The sequence below is a fragment of the Neofelis nebulosa genome, chromosome 5, assembly GCF_028018385.1.
Source record: "Neofelis nebulosa isolate mNeoNeb1 chromosome 5, mNeoNeb1.pri, whole genome shotgun sequence".
Classification (NCBI taxonomy): domain Eukaryota; kingdom Metazoa; phylum Chordata; class Mammalia; order Carnivora; family Felidae; genus Neofelis; species Neofelis nebulosa.
The window spans coordinates 77,064,147-77,082,933 of NC_080786.1; the positions used below are offsets into that span (position 1 = coordinate 77,064,147).

At 39.0% G+C, this 18,787-nt stretch overlaps 1 protein-coding gene across 11 annotated transcripts in view; it reads left to right on the forward strand.

Moving 5' to 3' along the window:
• MAP3K13 (mitogen-activated protein kinase kinase kinase 13) overlaps positions 1 to 18,787 on the forward strand; it is a 174,641-nt gene that overhangs the window by 20,739 nt on the left and 135,115 nt on the right. For 7 of the 11 annotated variants that reach the window (XM_058730721.1, XM_058730722.1, XM_058730723.1 and 4 more), the window contains one exon: positions 6,473 to 6,600. The exons of 2 other annotated variants lie outside the window; for them this stretch is intronic. The gene's annotated coding sequence lies outside the window, so the exon portion shown is untranslated. Of the gene's footprint in view, positions 1 to 6,472; positions 6,601 to 6,623; positions 7,170 to 18,787 lie in introns of those variants that run through there. 2 more of the 11 variants (XM_058730728.1, XM_058730727.1) reach the window with 2 other exon arrangements.

An 18,787-nucleotide genomic window follows, 5' to 3' on the forward strand; every position in this document is an offset into this window, starting at 1 on the left:
GCTAGGGGGTGTGCCTGAGAGTTGAATTGCTGGTTGTAGAAACATGCTTCATTTCTTTCAGGAAATACTAAATTGCATGGTGGTATTAATAATTCCACTTACCTGACATTCAAAGTGCATGTATTCAATTCACATCCATGAATATATATTTAAGACGAAAAGGGAATCATTGAGAATTCTACCAATCTCATGATTATGAAGGTCAGGTGGGAAAAGAAAATAATGTATTGTTTATTCCCTAGGTTATCAATTCAGATTTGCTTTCTCGAAATATGATAATGTCAAAATTCCTTTAAAATGAGACCGCAGAGAGTTATAGGCCATGGGTGGTGTTAAGAAGTGATAACGCGCCCCCATAGTTGTTAGTTGTTTTTAATCATGAGAGCCAACAGCCCGGGCTGAATGAAATACTTGTGAGAGCTGTCATTCTATATTCTAGGTTTAGCGTTGCATTAGCTTTTTTTTTTTTTTTTCTTAGCCTTGAAATGTAAGGGAGTGTATATAAGATGGAATATGAGAGGTGTTTGCTATATAGCTTTTAGTTTAAAAACCCAAACACTTAGAAAAGAAGCTGGTTTATTTTAACCATTCTTAAAGTTGATTTTCTTTTAAACAGTAAAAATCTCTTAAGTATCAGAATTGCACTAGGATAAGAAATGATGATAATTTCTCCATTCACATGACATCAGAGTAGACCATTGATTTTACAAAAATCACTAACCCTAGATAGTTTTTCCATGACATTTTCTTTTTTTTTATGTTCTTTTTTTTTTTTTTTTTAATTTTTTTTTCAACGTTTTTTATTTATTTTTGGGACAGAGAGAGACAGAGCACGAACAAACGGGGGAGGGGCAGAGAGAGAGGGAGACACAGAATCGGAAACAGGCTCCAGGCTCCGAGCCATCAGCCCAGAGCCCGACGCCGGGCTCGAACTCACAGACCGCGAGATCGTGACCTGGCCGAAGTCGGACACTTAACCGACTGCGCCACCCAGGCGCCCCCTTTAATGTTCATTTTTGAGAGAGAGAGAGAGAGAGAGAGAGAGAGAGAGAGAGAGAGAGAGAGAGAGAAAGGTAGAGAGAGAGGGAGACACAGAATCTGAAGTAGGCTCCAGGCTGTGAGCTGTCAGCACAGAGCTTGACACAGGGCTTGCACTCACGAACCATGAGATCACGACCTGAACCCAAATCGAGTTAAATGTTTAACTGACTGAGCCACCCATAAAGTTATTTTTTAAGTTCTAGGTATCCTGAATTTCAGTAGAAAGGGTACATTTCAGTATAGCTGGCCATTACATCAGTGCTTCTCAGATCTCTGCCCAAGAACCCCTTTAAAGAAGCAGAGAATGAATTTGTAGCCCTAGAATTTGGAAGGGGACCTCCTATAAGACATTCTATGCTTGAAATTTCAGGATTTATCTTCAGAGCTCATGCATAGTTTGCATTCCTCTGTTTCAATATATTTTCTTCCAAACAAAATTGATGTTGCATACAGATCTATTTTGTGGTTTCAAGTATCTCAGTTTGAGAAGCATGACAATAGATGGGATCTCATTTCCCAAAGGCCTTTAAATTAGAAGTGCTTTCTTGTAAGAAAATTTTGACTTCTGTAATTTGGGTAATTTGGGTTCCATTTAGGCTTTACTGAAGGTGAAAAAGTTCTCTTGAGTGACCTCCTTTGCCATCAGCTATTTCTCTTGTTAACTGTCTTATGGACTTTTGTCTACCCTCATTTTTTGAACAGTGCATTTGATGGAACCCTTCTTCTTTGATCTTTCTTTTATCTTGGTTTCCAGGAAATTGCCATGTCCTACTTATTTCCTATCCCCTTTGACCATTCCTTCCCTGTCTCCTTTGCTACTCCTCTCTCCCCCTAATTGTGTTTCTGTCCCATGGCTCAGTTTTCACTTCTTCGTCCTCAGTCTCTGTCATCTTTCTCAGCTACCCCAGTTCTGTGCCCTTACCAGGACTGTCACCCTGTAATGTCCAAATGCCTTTTGGACAATTGAGCTTGGACATTTTAGGGTCACTTCTTACTTGGCATTTATAAACTTATTCATATCCCCAGTGCCTTGCATAGAGCCTGGCATGAGGGTACCAGCAAATACTTATGAATGGATGAATGAATGAATGAATGAATGAACTTCATTCCCTTTTAAATAAACTTCCTCCTCTCAGTTCCATCTTTTGTCACTGGCATCACTGATCTTATCTCTGCTTTCTGCTATTGCAAGTATTTTGTTGATTTTTTTTCTTTTGAAATGAATCTCATCTCCACATTAGCTCGTTTCATTGTATTTTCATAACTATTACCCTAATGCACCTCATGTCAAGATTACTCCCAGTTTCCCATCTGGCCTCTTTGATTCTAATCCCTCTTCTCTCCAAGCCATTGCCCCTGCAACTGCCCTAATAAGTGTTTAATATTTATTTATTGGTTTATGAAATTTTTTATTTTTGAGATAATTTTAGGTTTATAAAAAGTTGCAAAAATGGTACCTTCACTCACTTTCTCCTGATGTTAACACCTCTCATAACTTTGGCTTGTTTGGCTTTGGCTTAATTTCAAAATTAAGAAATTAACATTGGTGCATGACAACTAAAATCCAGACTGTAACTTTTCACCAGACTTTTTCCTACTGTACATTTTCTTTTCTTATTTTATTTTATTTTATTTTTTCAACGTTTTTTATTTATTTTTGGGACAGAGAGAGACAGAGCATGAACGGGGGAGGGGCAGAGAGAGAGGGAGACACAGAATCGGAAACAGGCTCCAGGCTCCGAGCCATCAGCCCAGAGCCTGACGCGGGGCTCGAACTCACGGACCGCGAGATCGTGACCTGGCTGAAGTCAGACGCTTAACCGACTGCGCCACCCAGGCGCCCCTTTTCTTATTTTAGAGAAAGAGGGAGACAGTAAGGGAGAGGGCAAAGGGAGAGAGAGAGAGAGAGAGAGAGAGAGAGAATCTTAAGCAGGCTCCATGCTCAGCACAGAGCCTGATGCAGGGCTCGATCCCATGACCCTGGGATCTTGATCTGAGCCAAAATCAAGAGTTGGACTGCTCAACTGACTGAGCCACCCAGGCACCCCACTACTATACTTTTTTCTATTCCAGAATACAACATTGCTATTTAGCACACCTATCAATTTTTAAATAGGTAATATCAACTTTGGTGAGAATTCAAAACAGACAAAAGGATATAGAAGTTTCCTTCATACCTCTGAACTATAACTATCCTGTCTCTTCCTTAAAGACGACCCATTGTTTCTTATCTGGTTTCTTGGATATCTGGTTTCTTGGATATTCTTCCTAAGAGATTCTCTGAGTACATAACTCATATACATACACACACATACTCTTTCATACATACACAAATAGTTGCATTCTAAATATGCTGGTCTATCTTTTTTAAAATTTGTTATAGTTTCATTATTTTAATCAATAACACAAAGTTGCTTTTTTTTTTTAAATTCTAGTGTCTTATTGGATATCTGTACTGTAATTTGATTTGCCAGTTCCCTACTGATTGACCCCTTTTACCTTTGCAAACAATTCTCTCTGTAGTGAATATCCACCAACATACATCATTTTACATGTGTATGTTTTTAGTTACTACTAGGTAAAAGGGAATGCACATTCATAATTTGCCAATTTGCATTTTAGAGTTTCCACCATTTTATCCTCTATTATTTCCCTATAGCCTCACCAAAATTGTGTCTTATGAAACTTTGAATTTTGCCAATTTGATAGGTTAAAATATAGCTTAAAATTATGTCATTGTACCTTCAATTTATATTTCTCTTATTAAAAAGGAGGTGGAGTGTCTTTACATATATTTAAGAGCCATTTACATTTTCTTCTGTGAACTCTTCATATACTTTCCCATTTTTCAATTAGGTTATTAAAGCACTACTGTTATTATTTCATTTTCTTGCTTTAAAATCCTTTAATTCTTGGGGCATCTGGGTGGCTCAGTCGGTTGAGCACCTGGCTTTTGATTTCAGCTCAGGTCATGATCTCGAGGTCCGTGGAATTGAGCACCCCCTCCCCAGTGATGCTGTCAGCATGCAGCCCGCTTAGGATTCTCTCTTTCCCTCTCTCTGCCCCTCCCCTACTTGGGCACACACACTCATGCTCTCTCTCTCTCTCAAAAATAAACTTTAAAAAATAATCTTTTACTTCTTTCTATTTTCTCCTGTGTTAAGTTGAAGTCCTAGTCCCCCTTTTAAGACTACATCATATGTTTCAGCCCCAGTTCACACTACCTTCCAATAACCACTATCGCTCTAACCAGTTGGGTTTTTATACTCTCCCAAGGGTGCCCTGTGCTCATTCCTTCCACCATGCCTTCTTTCATAGTGTTTCCCCTATCCCCCTCTCCATTCACATATCCTCTTTTGAGACAGAATTAGTTGTCACTTCCTTCAATTGGATAAACTTTCTTTTAATTTCAAGTAGACTTCTAGAAAGAATAATTAACTGATAGTTTGTAAACTTTTTCTTTAAGTTTGTTTGCTTATTTATTTATTTAATTATTGGGAAAGAAAGAGAAAGACAGTGCCAGTTGGGGAGGGGCAGAGAGGGAGGGAGAGAGAGAAACCCAAGCAGGCACTGCTTTGTCAGCATAGAGTCCAAGGCAGGGCTCAATCTCTCAAACCATGAGATCATGATCTGAACCAAGATCAAGAGTCAGACACTTAACTGACTGAACCATCCAGGCACCCTGATAGTTTGTAAACTCTTAACAAAGAAAATGATAATCATTGAGACAGCACCAAACTATTAAAAAACAAAAACTGCTCATATCAACTTAACCACATCTCCATTTCCAGTATGCTGTGGACACATCTTTATTTATTAAGACATTTTATTCTCTTGATATGTGTGAGAAATTAAAAAAAAAAGTAAGCTGTATGAGAGTAGGTGGTTTGTAGCTGATCAAACTTGTGTACCCAAAGAAGTTTCCTTTTTTATGTTTATGTATATATTGTGTGAGAGTGAGCATGCATTGGGGAAAGACAGAGAGAGAGGGAGAGAGAGAATCCCAAGCAGGCTCCATGCTGTTAGCTCAGAGCCTGATGTGGGGCTTGATCTCACCAACCATGAGATCATAACCTGAGCTAAAGTCAAGGGTAGGATGCTTAACCAACTGAGCATCCAGGCGCCTCCCAAAGAGTTTTGTTTCATGATCAGTGTCAAACTGAAGATCTCTAATAACAAAAATCTGTCCTCCATTTCAGAACTCTGTTTTTGATCTTGATTGGTCAATGTTTATTTATTAATAACTTGATGGATACATGAGAATTAAGTAAATGCAGTTAGGCTTAAAAGGTACTTCCTATGACAGTACAGAGGCATGATTAAACATAATCTTAATCGTTGGGAAGGATGGGCTAAAACAAATAAGGTGAAATTTCAATTGAACATAAAACTCTGCATTTCATCTCCAAAATTAGTTGAAAGAAAGAATGAGGGTAGAGTCAGGCACCTGGTGTGATAAGGAGTCCACCAAGTGTGGCATCAGAATAAGGAACTTAGTTCCACAATTAGTTTTTTCTTTATCAGACTTCATTTGGAGTATACTATTCAGTTTTGGTATTATATTTTCAAAGGAAATTAATTTTGAAATTAAAGTACCTGTATTATGTTTCTATTGCGGTCGTGATGAATTATCACAAACTTAGCGGACTAAAGCAATGCATATTTATTATCTTACAGTTCTGTAGGTGAGAAATCCAACACAAAGGGGTGCCTGGGTGGCTTCGTTAGCCCCCTGACTCTTGATCTTGGCTCAGGTCATGATCTCACCGTTCATGGGATCTAGCCCCGAGGTGGGCTCTGCCCTAGAAAGGTGGAGTCTGCTTGGGATTTTCTCTCTCTCTCTGCCCCTCCCCCACTTGCACACGTGTTCTCTCTCAAAATAAATAAACATTAGGGAAAAAAAATCCAACACGGATCTCAATAGGCTAAAACTGTGGTATCATCAGGGCTGCATCTCTTTCTGGAGGATCTAGAAGAGAATCTGTTTTCCTGCCTTTTCTAGCTTCTAGTGGTTCCCTTCCTTCCCCTTCAAAGCCAGCAGAAGCAAGTCCAGTCCTCACTGACCACAGCTGAGAAAGGCTCACTGCTTTTAAAGGATTCGTGTGGTCAGATTGGCCCCATCTGGATGATCTCCCCATCTAAAAGTCCTTAACCTTAACCACATCGCCAAAGTCCCTTGTGCCATGTAAAGTAACATATTCACAGCTTCTGGTGATAAGAGAATGGACATCTTTGTGGGGGACCATTATTCTGCCTACCACAGTTCTAACTGCAGAAGATCACCAGGATAGAGAAGGGGCTAATTGGATAGAGAAGCAGACTAAGAAGAATTGAAGATGATCCCCAAATATGTTGCCTAGGAGAGAATGAGATAATGTTTATAAAGTGATTAGTGCAGTAAGTACATAATAAATGGTTTCTGCTTCAACAGCTAATGCTACAAATTACAGAAATACAGTAGCTCAGAAGAGAAAGAAGCTTGGGGATGTGGAAGAAGATGAAGCAGCATAACATTTTATCTTGCCAAGAACAGAATTCGGGATCCACTTTTACTCTTAGGTAAGCAGGTGGTTTCAATGTCAGAAAGAACTAAGTTTAACAAGAACTCTGCATTATTCCCCTAACTAGTGAAAGAGAGGGAATGAAGGTGGGGGAGAAGCAACTTTCTGGTCTCTTTTTTGCCATGATTGCACAATGTATAGATTCTAAGGACAAGAGAAAACTTTTATTAAAAGAAAACACGGCTTTTGAAGCTCAGAGGAACGACTATATTAGTTTTTCCCCCAGGAACATATGGGAAAGGAACGTCCTCAGAAACCAAAGCCCAACTATCAGAGGTTAAGAGATTTTTCAGGCTCACCTTATGATCTTCCTTGCGTTTGTCTCTTTAAACACGTTGAACTCGACCTTAAAGAAGCTGCTGATAAATAGTGGTCAAGCAGTAGTTAAATTAACAAACCCTCCCACCTCGCTCCACTGGGTGGTAGCTTCCAAGGCCACAGTAAACGTGTATCAGTGTGAACCTGATCCAGAAACAGCCAGGAAGGGAACAAAGTTTAGTCTATGAGGAAATAGGTGGCTGCCGGTAGTTTCATGCTGTCTGTCCAGATTTCACTTTGCTGTGTGGTGTAAGTAATTTTTTTTAAAGATACATTCCAATGTAGAAAGATGGTGGGAATAATTTCCATCTTAGATTAAAATAAGGTCTTGCCTGGTGTAAATCTTGTGTAACTACACTTAGTTAAAAGAAAGCTTCAGCATTTTAAAAAATGAAGAGGAACACCATGAAATTTTTCAGCAGGTGTTCTGCTAAAATGGGTCCTGCTTGCATAAGATGGCTTTTAATGTCTTGTCTTTGGCTGAGTGAAGATGTTTGCGGCCAGAAAATAATACCTAGAAATAATCTTAGGTAGTGCTTAGATTTCTCCCCTGTGCTCTTTCCAGCGGCTTTTCCTTTAGTTCAGGTTCATGTTACAAGTTTATGTTAGCAAATATTTAATAGTCTTTCAGATAAACTGGGGGTTTTGTGATCCAAAGAAATGAAATGAATGAAAATAAAGTAGAACTTAATACAATGTAATAAGCTGTTGAGAGCCTAGATTTAAGAACAGTATAAAGTGTTTTCAAAGGGGAGGGACTTGGTGAAATAGAGGGAAATGGCAAGCAGCTTTAGGAATTTCATGCAACTTTGTAGAAATCTGTTTTAAGATTTTGACATGCATACTAATTTCCCAGTCTAAATTCCCAGTACAATAAAATTTCATATATTAAATTGGAATTGTTGTATTTCAGCTGTTGCAGTTCAACGTTGATAAAGATTCCAGGAACTACACACATCGTTACACAAACATTGACTTTATTGAGTGCGGCTCTAAGAATGTTAAGTTTGCATTTGGTGTTGGAGAAGTTGATATTTTCTTTTTCTGTTTTGCCACATGTATTTTTAAAAAAACACTCCTGGTACAGGACAATTTTATGACTTTTAATATAGAAACAAAGTTTGATGTCATTAATATATAAAAGTTATAAATGCCACCTGTTAGCCAGTAGCCTTTCAAATCAATCAAGGAGTGCTGAGGATACACATTGTTTATGTAGAAGTAAGTACACAAGGTTTCCCCTTTCCTCTGTCTTTATCTCAGATCTCAGGGATATCCAGTCTGTTTCTCTAGACTGCCTCATATTTCTGCAGGACTGAGCGGAAGCCCAGATGATGGTAATTGGCCCCAACTGACCATGGGTGGAATAGAAGCCCAAGACACACTGTCCTAAGCAGGTTCTAGGACTGTAATAAAGTGAAACATTTACTCACCCTTTAGCTTGCTGAATCTCCATGATTCTTGGTTCCTGAGCTGATTCATTCCTCCCACTCAATAGCCTCTCCTGGGCCAGGTTACTTATAGTTGTTGGTTGTTGGTGGGCAGTGGTGGAAAGGTCCTAGGAAGGGAGTCAGCATGGCAAGTGGCTCTATTGCCAGGGAAGAAGCTCTTTCAATCTTTTAACAACCTGGAAGGCCATACAAGGGTGTACCAGCTGAATCGTAAGACCATTTTGGATATTTTTTCATTTGTTTTTCTATTTTTAATTGACATTTTTATAGTTAGGGTTCTGTCTAAGCCTGAGGTCTGGTTGGAAGCCTCTTTGGTGCTAGGAAAGGACACAAGGCCACAGATGAAACTTTGGTTCACTGCTCCTGGATGGAAGGGATTTGGGACCTCACACAAACCCTGAACCACAGGATGGTGATGTTCTCTTCATCCCCAGGTGTCTCTAAGTCATGCCCCCCTCCCTTCATGGGAGCTGAGTAGGAAGGGTGCCCTTTTTCTTTTTTTTTTAATTCCAATGTACTTAATGTACAGTGTTATATTAGTTTCACTTGTACAATATAGTGATTCAACAATTCTATACATTACTCAGTTCTCATCATGCTAAGTGTACTCTTAATTTCCTTCACCTATTTCACCCATCCCCCACCCCCCATACTGATCTGTTTGATCTCCATAGTTAAGAGACTGGCTTTTGGTTTGTCTACCTTTTCTTTGTATATTTGTTTCTTTTTTTTAGAGAGAGAGCTCACAAGCAGGGGAGAGAGGGGCAGAAGGAGAGAGAGAGAGAGAGAGAGAGAGAGAGAATCCCAAGCAGGCTCTGTTGGAGCCCTGATGTTGGAGCCCCAATGTGGGGGTTGATCCATGCTGGACCCTGGGATCATGAATCTGAGCTGAAATCAAGAGTCAGACGCTCAACCAAATGAGCCAACCAGGAGGTCCTGTTTTGTTTCTTACATTCCACATATGTGTGAAATCATATGGTATTTCTCTTTCTGACTGGCTTATTTCACTTAGCATTATACTTTCTAGATCCATCCATACACACACACACACCCCACATCTTCTTTATTCATCTATTAATGGACACTTGGACTGCTTCTATAATTTGACTGTTGTAAATTATGCTGCAATAAACATAGGGGTGCGTGTAACCCTTTGAATTAGTGTTTTTGTATTCTTTGTGTAAATACCCAGTAGTGCAATTGCTGGAGCATATGGTAGCTCTATTTTTTTTTTTAATTAAAAACTTTTTAGTTAATTTATTTTGAGAGAGACAGCACAGCAAGGGAGGGGCAGAGAGAAGGAGAGACAGAATCCCAAGCAGGCTCTGCGATGTAAGCACAGAGCCTCATGCGGGGCTTGAACTCACAAACCTTGAGATCATGACCTGAGCTGAGATCAAGAGTCAGACACTTAACTGACTGAGCCACCCAGGCGCCCCAAGGTAGCTCTATTTTTAATGAGGAACCTCCATACTGTCTTACACTGTAGCTACACCAGTTTGTATTGCCACCCACAATGCACGAGGGTTCCTTTTTCTCTACATCCTCACCAGTACTTGTTGTTTCTTGAGTTTTTTATTTTAGCCATTCTGACAGGTGCGAGGTGATATCTCATTGGGCTTTTGATTTGCATTTCCCTGATGATGAGTCATGTTGAGCATCTTTTTATGTCTGTTGGCCATCTGTATGTCTTCTTTGGAGAAATACCTGTTCATGTCTTCTGCCCATATTTTAATTGAATTTTTTTTTTTTTTTGGTGTTGACTTGTATAAGTCCTTCATATATTTTGCATACTGACCTTTAATTAGATATGTCATTTGCAAATATCTTCTCCCATTCAGTAAGTTGTCTTTTAGTTTTGTTGATTATTTCCTTTGCTGTACAGAAGCTTTTTATTTTGATGTCCCAGTAGTTTATTTTTGCTTTTGTTTATCTTTCTTCAGGAGACATATCTGTGGTCTGAAAAATGCATGTTATGACTTCAGTCTTTTTGCATTTTTTGAGACTTGTTTTGTGGCCTAATATGTGATCTGTTCTGGAGAATGTTCTGTGTACACTTGAAAAGAATGTGTATTCTGCTTTGTTGTTATGGCCAATGTCAGAAAAATTACTGCCTTGGCTCTCTTTAGGATTTTTATGGTTTCAGGCCTCACATTTAGGTCTTTGATCCACTTTGAGTTTATTTTTGTGTATGGTGTAAAAAAGTGGTCCAGTTTCATTCTTTTGTATGTACCTGTCCAGTTTTTCCAACACCATTTGTTGAAGCGACTTTTTCCCATTGGATATTCTTTCCTGCTTTGTTGAAGACTAATTGACCATATAATATAGGTTTATTCTAGGCCTTTTATTCTGTTCTATTGATCTATGTGTCTGTTTTTGTGCCAGTACCATACCGTTTTTGATTACTACAGCTTTGTAATATAACTTAAGTCTGAAATTGTAATATCTCCTGTTTTGTTTTTCAAGATTGCTTTGGCTACTCAGAGTCTTTGTGGTTCTATACAAATTTTAGGATTGTTTGTTCTAGTTCTGTGAAAAATGCTGGTGGTATTTTGATAGGGATTGCATTAAATGTGTAGATTACTTGGGGTAGTATGGACATTTTAACAATATTTGATCTTCCAATTAATGAGCATGAAATGTCTTTATATTTCTTTGTGCCATCTTCAATTTCTTTCATCCATGTTTTATACTTTTCAGAGTACAGGTCTTTCACCTCATTGGTTAAGTTTATTCCTAGGTATTATTTTTGGTGCAGTTGAAATGGGGTAGTTTTTTAAATTTCTCTTTCTGCTGCTTCATTATTAGTATATAGAAATGCAGTGGATTAGGGGCACCTGGGTGGCTCAGTAAGTTCAGCATCAGACTCTTGATTTCAGTGCAGGTGATGATCTCGTTGTTCGTGAGTATGAACTTAGGGTATTCTCTCTCCCTCTCTGTATCTCTGACACCCATGCTTGCTCTCTTGCTCTCTTAAAATAAATAAACTTTAAAAATGCAATGGATTTCTGTACATTGATTTTTATATCCTGAGACCTTACTGAATTCATTTATCAATTCTAGTAGTTGTTTGGTGGAGTATCTCAGATTTTCTACATAAAGTATCATATCATCTGCAAATAGCGAAAGTTTTACTTTTTCCTTACCAGCTTTTTCTTATCTGATTGCTATGGCTAGGATTTCCAGTACTATGTTGAATAAAAGTGATGAGAGTGGACATCCTTGTCTTGTTATTGAACTTAGGGGAAAATCTCTCAATTTTTCCCCATCAAGTATGATGTTAGCTGTGGGTTTTTCATATGAGGCCTTTAATATGTTGAGGTATGTTCCCTCTAATCTTCATTGAAGGTTTTTATCATGAATGGGTGTTGTAGTTTGTCAAATGCTTCTTCTGAATCTATTGAAATTATCATATGGTTCTTATCCTTTCTCTTGTTGATGTGATGTATCATGTTGATTGATTTGTGAATATTGAACCAGTCTTGCATCCCAGGAATAAATCCCACTTGATCATGGTGAATGATTTTTTTTAGTGTATTGTTGGGTTCAGGTTGCTAATATTTTGTTGAAGGTTTTTGATCTATGTTCATCAGAGATATTGGCCTGTAGTTCTCTTATTTGGTGATGTCTTAATCTGGTTTCCGTGTCAGGGTAACGTTGGCCTCATAGAATGAATTTGGAAGCTTTCCTTCCTCTTCTATTTTTTGGAAAAGTTTAGGAAGAATAGGTATTAGCTCTTCTTTAAGTGTTTGGTAGAATTCAGCTGTGTAGCCATCTGGTCCTGGACTTTCGTTTGTTGTGAGTTTTTTGATTATTGGTTCAATTTCAGTACTGGTAATTGGTTTGCTAAAATTTTCTATTTCTTCTTCATTTTTTGTAGTTTATGTGTTTCTAGGAATTCATCCATTTCTTCTAGATCATCCAATTTGTTGTCATATAATTTTTCATAATATTCTCCTTGTGTTTTTGTGGTATTGGTTGTTATTTCCTCTCTTTCTGATTTTGTTTACTTGAGTCCTCCCTCTCTCTTTTTATGAATCTGGCTAGAGGTTTATCAATTTTGTTGATTTTTTTCAAAGAACCAGTTCCTGGTTTCATTGATCTGTTCTGTTGTTTCTGTTTTTTCATTTCTGTATCATTTATTTCTGGTCTAATCTTTATTTCCTTCTTTCAGCTGGTGCTGGTTTTGAGTTTTGTTTGTTGTTCTTTTCTAAGTCCTTTAGGTGTAAGGTTAGGTTGAGTTGTTTTCTTGCTTCTTGAGGTAGGCCTGTATTGTTATAAACTACCCTCTTAGAACCACTTTTGTTAATTAAAATAAAAACAAAACCACTTTTGTTTTAGACCATTGTATTTTCATTTTCATTTGTCTCCATGTAATTTAATCTGTATGTATTTGTGGTCTTTGAGATTTTTTTCTTGTGGTTGATTTCTAGTTTAATGGTGTTGTGGTCTGAAAAATGCGTGTTATGACTTGAATCTTTGTGCGTTTGTTGAGTCTTGTTTTGTGACCTAATATATGATCTATTCTGGAGAATGTTCTGTGTGCACTTGAAAAGAATGTGTATTCTGCTTTTTTAGGATGGAATGTTCTGAATATATGTTAGAGCCATCTGATTCAATGTATCATTCAAAGCCACTGTTTCCTTATTGATTTCTGTTTGGATGATCTGTCTGATGTTGTAAGTGGAGTGTTAGAATCCCCTACTATTATTGTATTACTATTGATAAGTTCCTTTATATTTGTTACTAACTGTTTTATGTATATAGGATCTTCCATGTTGGGTGCATAAATATTTACAATTGTTATGTCTTCTTGTTGGATTGTCCCCTTTTATGATTATATAGTGTTCTTCTCTGTCTCTTGTTACAGTCTTTGTTTAGTCTATTTTGTTTGCTTTCAGCATTGCTACCCTGGCTTTCTTTTCACAAAAGTTTGCATGATAACTGTTTCTCCATGACCTCACTTTCAATCTTCATGTGTCTATAGGTCTGAAATGAGTCTCTTGTAGGCAGCATATTCTTTTCTGTACCTTCTCTTGCTCTCTTCTCTCATGATAAGTTGGCTTTCTTTAGTGATATACTTGGATTCATTGCTCTTTATTATTTGCATATCTATTACTGGTTTTTGATTTGTGGTTACCATTAGGTCTGTATATAAAACATCTTCTGCATATAGAAGTCAATATTAAGTTGATGGTTGCTTAAGTCTGAACCCATTCTTTATTCCTCCTCCTCTCAACGTTTTAGGTATATAGTGTCATACATTACATCCTTTTTTGTGTGTGTGAGTCCTGTGACTGATTAATACAGATATACTTTACTGCTTTTGTGCTTCCTACTTTTCTTACTCATACTTATGGTCTTTCCTTTCCACTCAAAGCATACATTTCTTGTAGGGCTGGTTAAATGGTCATGAATTTCTTTAACTTTTGTTTGTCTGGGAAACTCTATTTCTCCTTCTATTCTGAATGATAGTCTTGCTGGATGGAGTGTTCTTGGCTACAGATTTTTTTCCTTTCAACACATTAAATATATCATGCCACTCCTTTCTGGCCTGCAGAATTTCTGCTAACAGCCTTACAAGGTTTCCCTTGTATGCAAGGGTCTTCTTTTTCTCTTGCTTCTTTTAAAATTCTCTCTTTATCACTACTTTTTTGCCATTTTAATTACTATATGTCTTGGTTTGGACCTGTTTGGGTTGATTTTGTTGGGGGATCTCTGTGCCTTTTGGATCTGAATTTCTGTTTCCTTCCCTTGATTTGGGATGTTTTCAGCTATTTTTTCTTCAGATAAATTTTCTGCCCCCTTTTCTCTTTCTTCTTCTAGGATCCCTATAATATGAATGTTATTATGCTTGATGGAGTCACTGAGTTCCCTAAGTCTATTCTCATTTTGCATAATTTTGTTCTGTCACCTGCTCAGCTTTTTCATTACTCTTTCCTCCAGATTGATGATTCATTCTTCTGCTTCCTCTAGTGTGCTATTTATTCCATCTACTGGATTTTTATTTTCATTTATTATTTTCTTCATCTCTGATTGGTTCTTTTTTATCTGTTTGTTAACAGTCTCATTGATGTCCTCCACTTTTTTCTCAAGTCCAGTGAGTATCTTTGTGACTGTTACTTGAAATTTTTTACGGGCATATTACCTATCTCCATTTCATTTCGTTCTCGTGCTGTGATTTTATCCTGTTCTTTCATTTGGGACATATTCCTCTCTTTTCTCATTTTGTCTAACTCTCTATGTCTGTTTCTGTGTGTTAGAAAAGTCAGCTATGTCTCCTGACCTTGAAAGCATTGGCCTTATGAAGAAGGGATCCTGTAGTGCTCTACAATGCAGTGTCCTCTCTAGAACCTGGCACTGCAGGGGTGTCTCGTATGTGTGTTGCATGCTACTTTTTGGCTGTTGTGACTGAGCTGCTTTTTCCCTCAGTCCAGTCATCTCCAATGGCTCTCTTTGCCTGTTGTGGGCAGGGTTTGGTACCTATGTTGTTAGTGGGCCGATCTGGGGCTGCCTTTGGCTTGAGTTTAGTCAGACCAGGCATTTGCCAGAGATGTAGTAGCACCAAACTGCAGGGCGCTTTCCCTGTTTGTCCCCTAAGAAGTTTTTGTTGTTGGGGGAGGCCTGCAATCAGACCGGCTGTCTGCCCCAGCACATTTGTGGGGCCATAGTCTGATTTGTGTGTGTATCTTTCCCTGTCCCCAGGGCAGGAGTCTCTTTGGATTGGTGCTGGCCCCTGTCGGGGCTGCTTTCACACTGCCAGGCTTGTGGCCCTGGTTTGAATGGATTCTAACTGATAGTCTGTTGGAGGGGCTAGGGGCGCCTGGGTGGCTCAGTCGGTTGAGCATCCAACTTCGGCTCAAGTCATGATCTCACAGCTAGTGAGTTTGAGCCCCATGTTGTGCTCTGTGTTGACAGCTCAGAGCCTGAAGTCTGCTTCGGATTTTGTGTCCCTCTCTCTGACTCTCCCTCACTCATGCTCTGCTCTGTCTCTCTCTGTCTCTTTCTGTCTCTGTCTCTCTGTCAAGAATAAATAAAACATTAAAAAAAAAAAGAAAGTCTATTGGAGGGGGTAGATCTGCAACATGCTTCGGGGCAAGGCTGTAGTGCCTGCAAGATTTGGACATGGGAAGAAGGGACGTGTCTCTGCTGCTGGGAACAGGACTGGCTGGGCTAATCCATAAAATACATGGACGTGGTGCATGCAGTTTTAACAAGGTGTGTGCAGGGCCTCTATGAAAGGGGATCCACTGCTTCTGCTGTCAGGATTGAGGCTCCATAAAGTACATGGGTCAGAAGACATGGTGTTTGCAAGGTTTGCTCAGGTGTCTTGGGGAGGGGACCTGCAGCACCTGGACTGAGGCAAGCTTGGCTAACGGGGGCCAGGGCTTGGTGTAAGCAAGCTAGGTAGGGAATGTTGGTGCTGTGCAGGTGACTGTGTATTTATGCCGGGGGGCAGGTGAGGGAAATAGCACCTGCCAGCTCCTTTGTTCCTGCAGGAGTCTCCCTATAATCCCTAACTCTCCAGGACAGGCTCTAAGATGAGTAAATACCTCTCCTTCCCATATGCCCCAGGCATTTTCAAACTACTGCTTCCATGTTGTATCTTCCTGAGCTGTTCGTTGTGCTGTCTCTCTAAGGGTAAGAGCGCAGTTTCCTCTCACTCTCCAAAGCTCCCCCAGAACTGAGCTCACTGATTTTTAAAATTCCAGGCTTTAAGTCCCACTGGTTGTAAGTACTCGCAAAATCCAGCCCCTCTAGTTTTCAAAGCCAATGTTATGGGGATTCATCTTCCCCTTGTGGGCTTCCAGGTTATGACACGGGGACACTATGACATCTATTTCTTCCCTTCTCTGAGTTCACTCGTCCCTCCCTCCGGCAGACAGTCCTGTGGGTCCATTTAGCTTTCCCACTGCATCTCTGACCTTCCTATCCTCTTTGATGTGGCCTCTTCTTTACACTTAGTTGTAGAGTTTGCTCTGCCAGTCTTCGGGTCATTTTCTGGGTTACTTACACTGATGTGAGTGTTATCTGGTTGCATCCATGGGACAAGGTGAGCTCAGGGTCCTCCTACTCAACCTTCTTCCTAGCCTTTGGGCTCCTTTCAGATATTTTTAAAAACCTTCTGTAAGAGCCTCTAACATCCAAACCCTTCCTCCTGCCCTACAAAGCCCACATGATCTACCTTCTGACCATCTGTTTAACATCATTATCTACCATTGTTCCCTTCACACAGTTTGCTCGAGCTAAGTAAGTGTTTTTACTGCTTCTGGAACACAGCAAACTTGTTCATGCCTCAGGGTCTTTGCTGCCTGCAAAGTTCTTCCCTGTATTGTTTCTTCCTTCTTTTCATTCAGATCTCTACTCAAATACCTCCTCTTCCGAGGCACTACCGCCCAACTTCTGCCACATTGCCCTTTTTTCCTTTACCTTAATTGACTTTTAACAATAGCTGGGGCGCCGGAGTGGCTCAGTCGGTTAAGCGTCCGACTTCGCTCAGGTCATGATCTCGCCGACTTCGCTCAGGTCATGATCTCGCGGTCCGTGAGTTCGAGCCCCGCGTCGGGCTCTGTGCTGACAGCTCGGAGCCTGGAGCCTGTTTCCGATTCTGTGTCTCCCTCTCTCTGACCCTCCCCCGTTCATGCTCTGTCTCTCCCTGTCTCCAAAATAAATTTTAAAAAGTTAAAAAAAAATAGCTACCTAGCACTATTTTTTTTTTAATTTTTTTTTTTAACGTTTATTTATTTTTGAGACAGAGAGAGACACAGCATGAACGGGGGAGGGGCAGAGAGAGAGGGAGACACAGAATCGGAAACAGGCTCCAGGCTCCGAGCTGTCAGCACAGAGCCCGACGCGGGGCTCGAACTCACGGACCGCGAGATCATGACCTGAGTCAAAGTCTGACACTTTACCGACTGAGCCACCCAGGCGCCCCGCTACCTAGCACTATTTAATTCATTTTATCGAAAAAATATATATGTATACACACATACGACATATAGTCAAATGTACATGCTATATATGAATGAATATATATAATATTCAGAATTATATGTGTGTGTATATTTTTTTAAATAAAATCAACATATACATTCTTTCCCAGTAGAATATAAGAAGCTTGTCTTGTTCAGTGCTATATCGCCAGTGTCCAAGATAGTACCTACTTGACATATAGTAGACACTTCATAAATACTCATTTTATGAATATATTAATGTCAGTGCCATTAAAATTTATTTTTAAGCATAGAAGTTTTTTAGTTAATTTTTTGAATAGGTGATATATTCACATGACTCCCAAACCAAAATTTACAGAAAACTGTGCATTGAAAAGTCTTCCTTCCTTACCAGTCCTCTATCCATTCAGTTTCCATTCAGGGCCCCAAACTGCTATTATTATTACTATTCCATGTATCCTTCCAGAGTTTCTTGATGTACATGCCGGGAAATATAAAACTATACACAGATTCTTTTCTCCTTTTTACAAATACTGTTACACATACTGTTATTTTTTTTTTTAATTTTTTTTTAACGTTTATTTATTTTTGAGACAGAGAGAGACAGAGCATGAATGGGGGAGGGTCAGAGAGAGGGAGACACAGAATCTGAAACAGGCTCCAGGCTCTGAGCTGTCAGCACAGAGCCCGACGTGGGGCTCAAACTCACGGACCGCGAGATCATGACCTGAGCGGAATTTGGCCGCTTAACCGACTGAGCCACCCAGGCGCCCCATACTGTTATTAATTTTTTAATTTGTAATATATGTTGAATGTCTTCACTTTTATTTATTTTTATTTTTTTTTAATGTCTTCACTTTTAAATAGCTGTATAGTATTCCATTGTATGGATGTATTGTAATTTATCCAACTAGTCACTTAGTGATGGGCATTTTGGTTGTTTCCAGTATCTTCCCATTGTAAATAATGCTGAAGTTCATAACCCATGCATATATCATTTCATACATGCATACAATATATCTCCAAGATTAAATTTATCACAGTATAATAGCTGTAACAAAAGGTGCCATAAATATTGCTTAGTCGCCTTTCACAGTGTTTGTACCAATTTGTACTCTACCAGCAGTGAATAAAAAATACTGTTTCTCATATCCTTGCCAACTAAGAGAGTGTTATCAGACTTTTGGATTTTTGCCCATCTGATAGGTTAAAAAATGGTTTCAGCATAGTTTTTTTAGAATTCATAATAAAATTTGTTAAAGTTTTTAAAAATAATTTTTAAATTTAAATTGTGATGAGAAACACAGAATATAAAATTTACCATCTTAACCATTTTTAAGTGTTCAGTTCAACAGTAATAAGTATATTAACATTGTTGTGAAACAGATCTCCAGAACTTTTTTACCTTGCCAAACTGAAACTCTATACCCACTAAATAACAACTCCCCATTTCCCCCTCCCT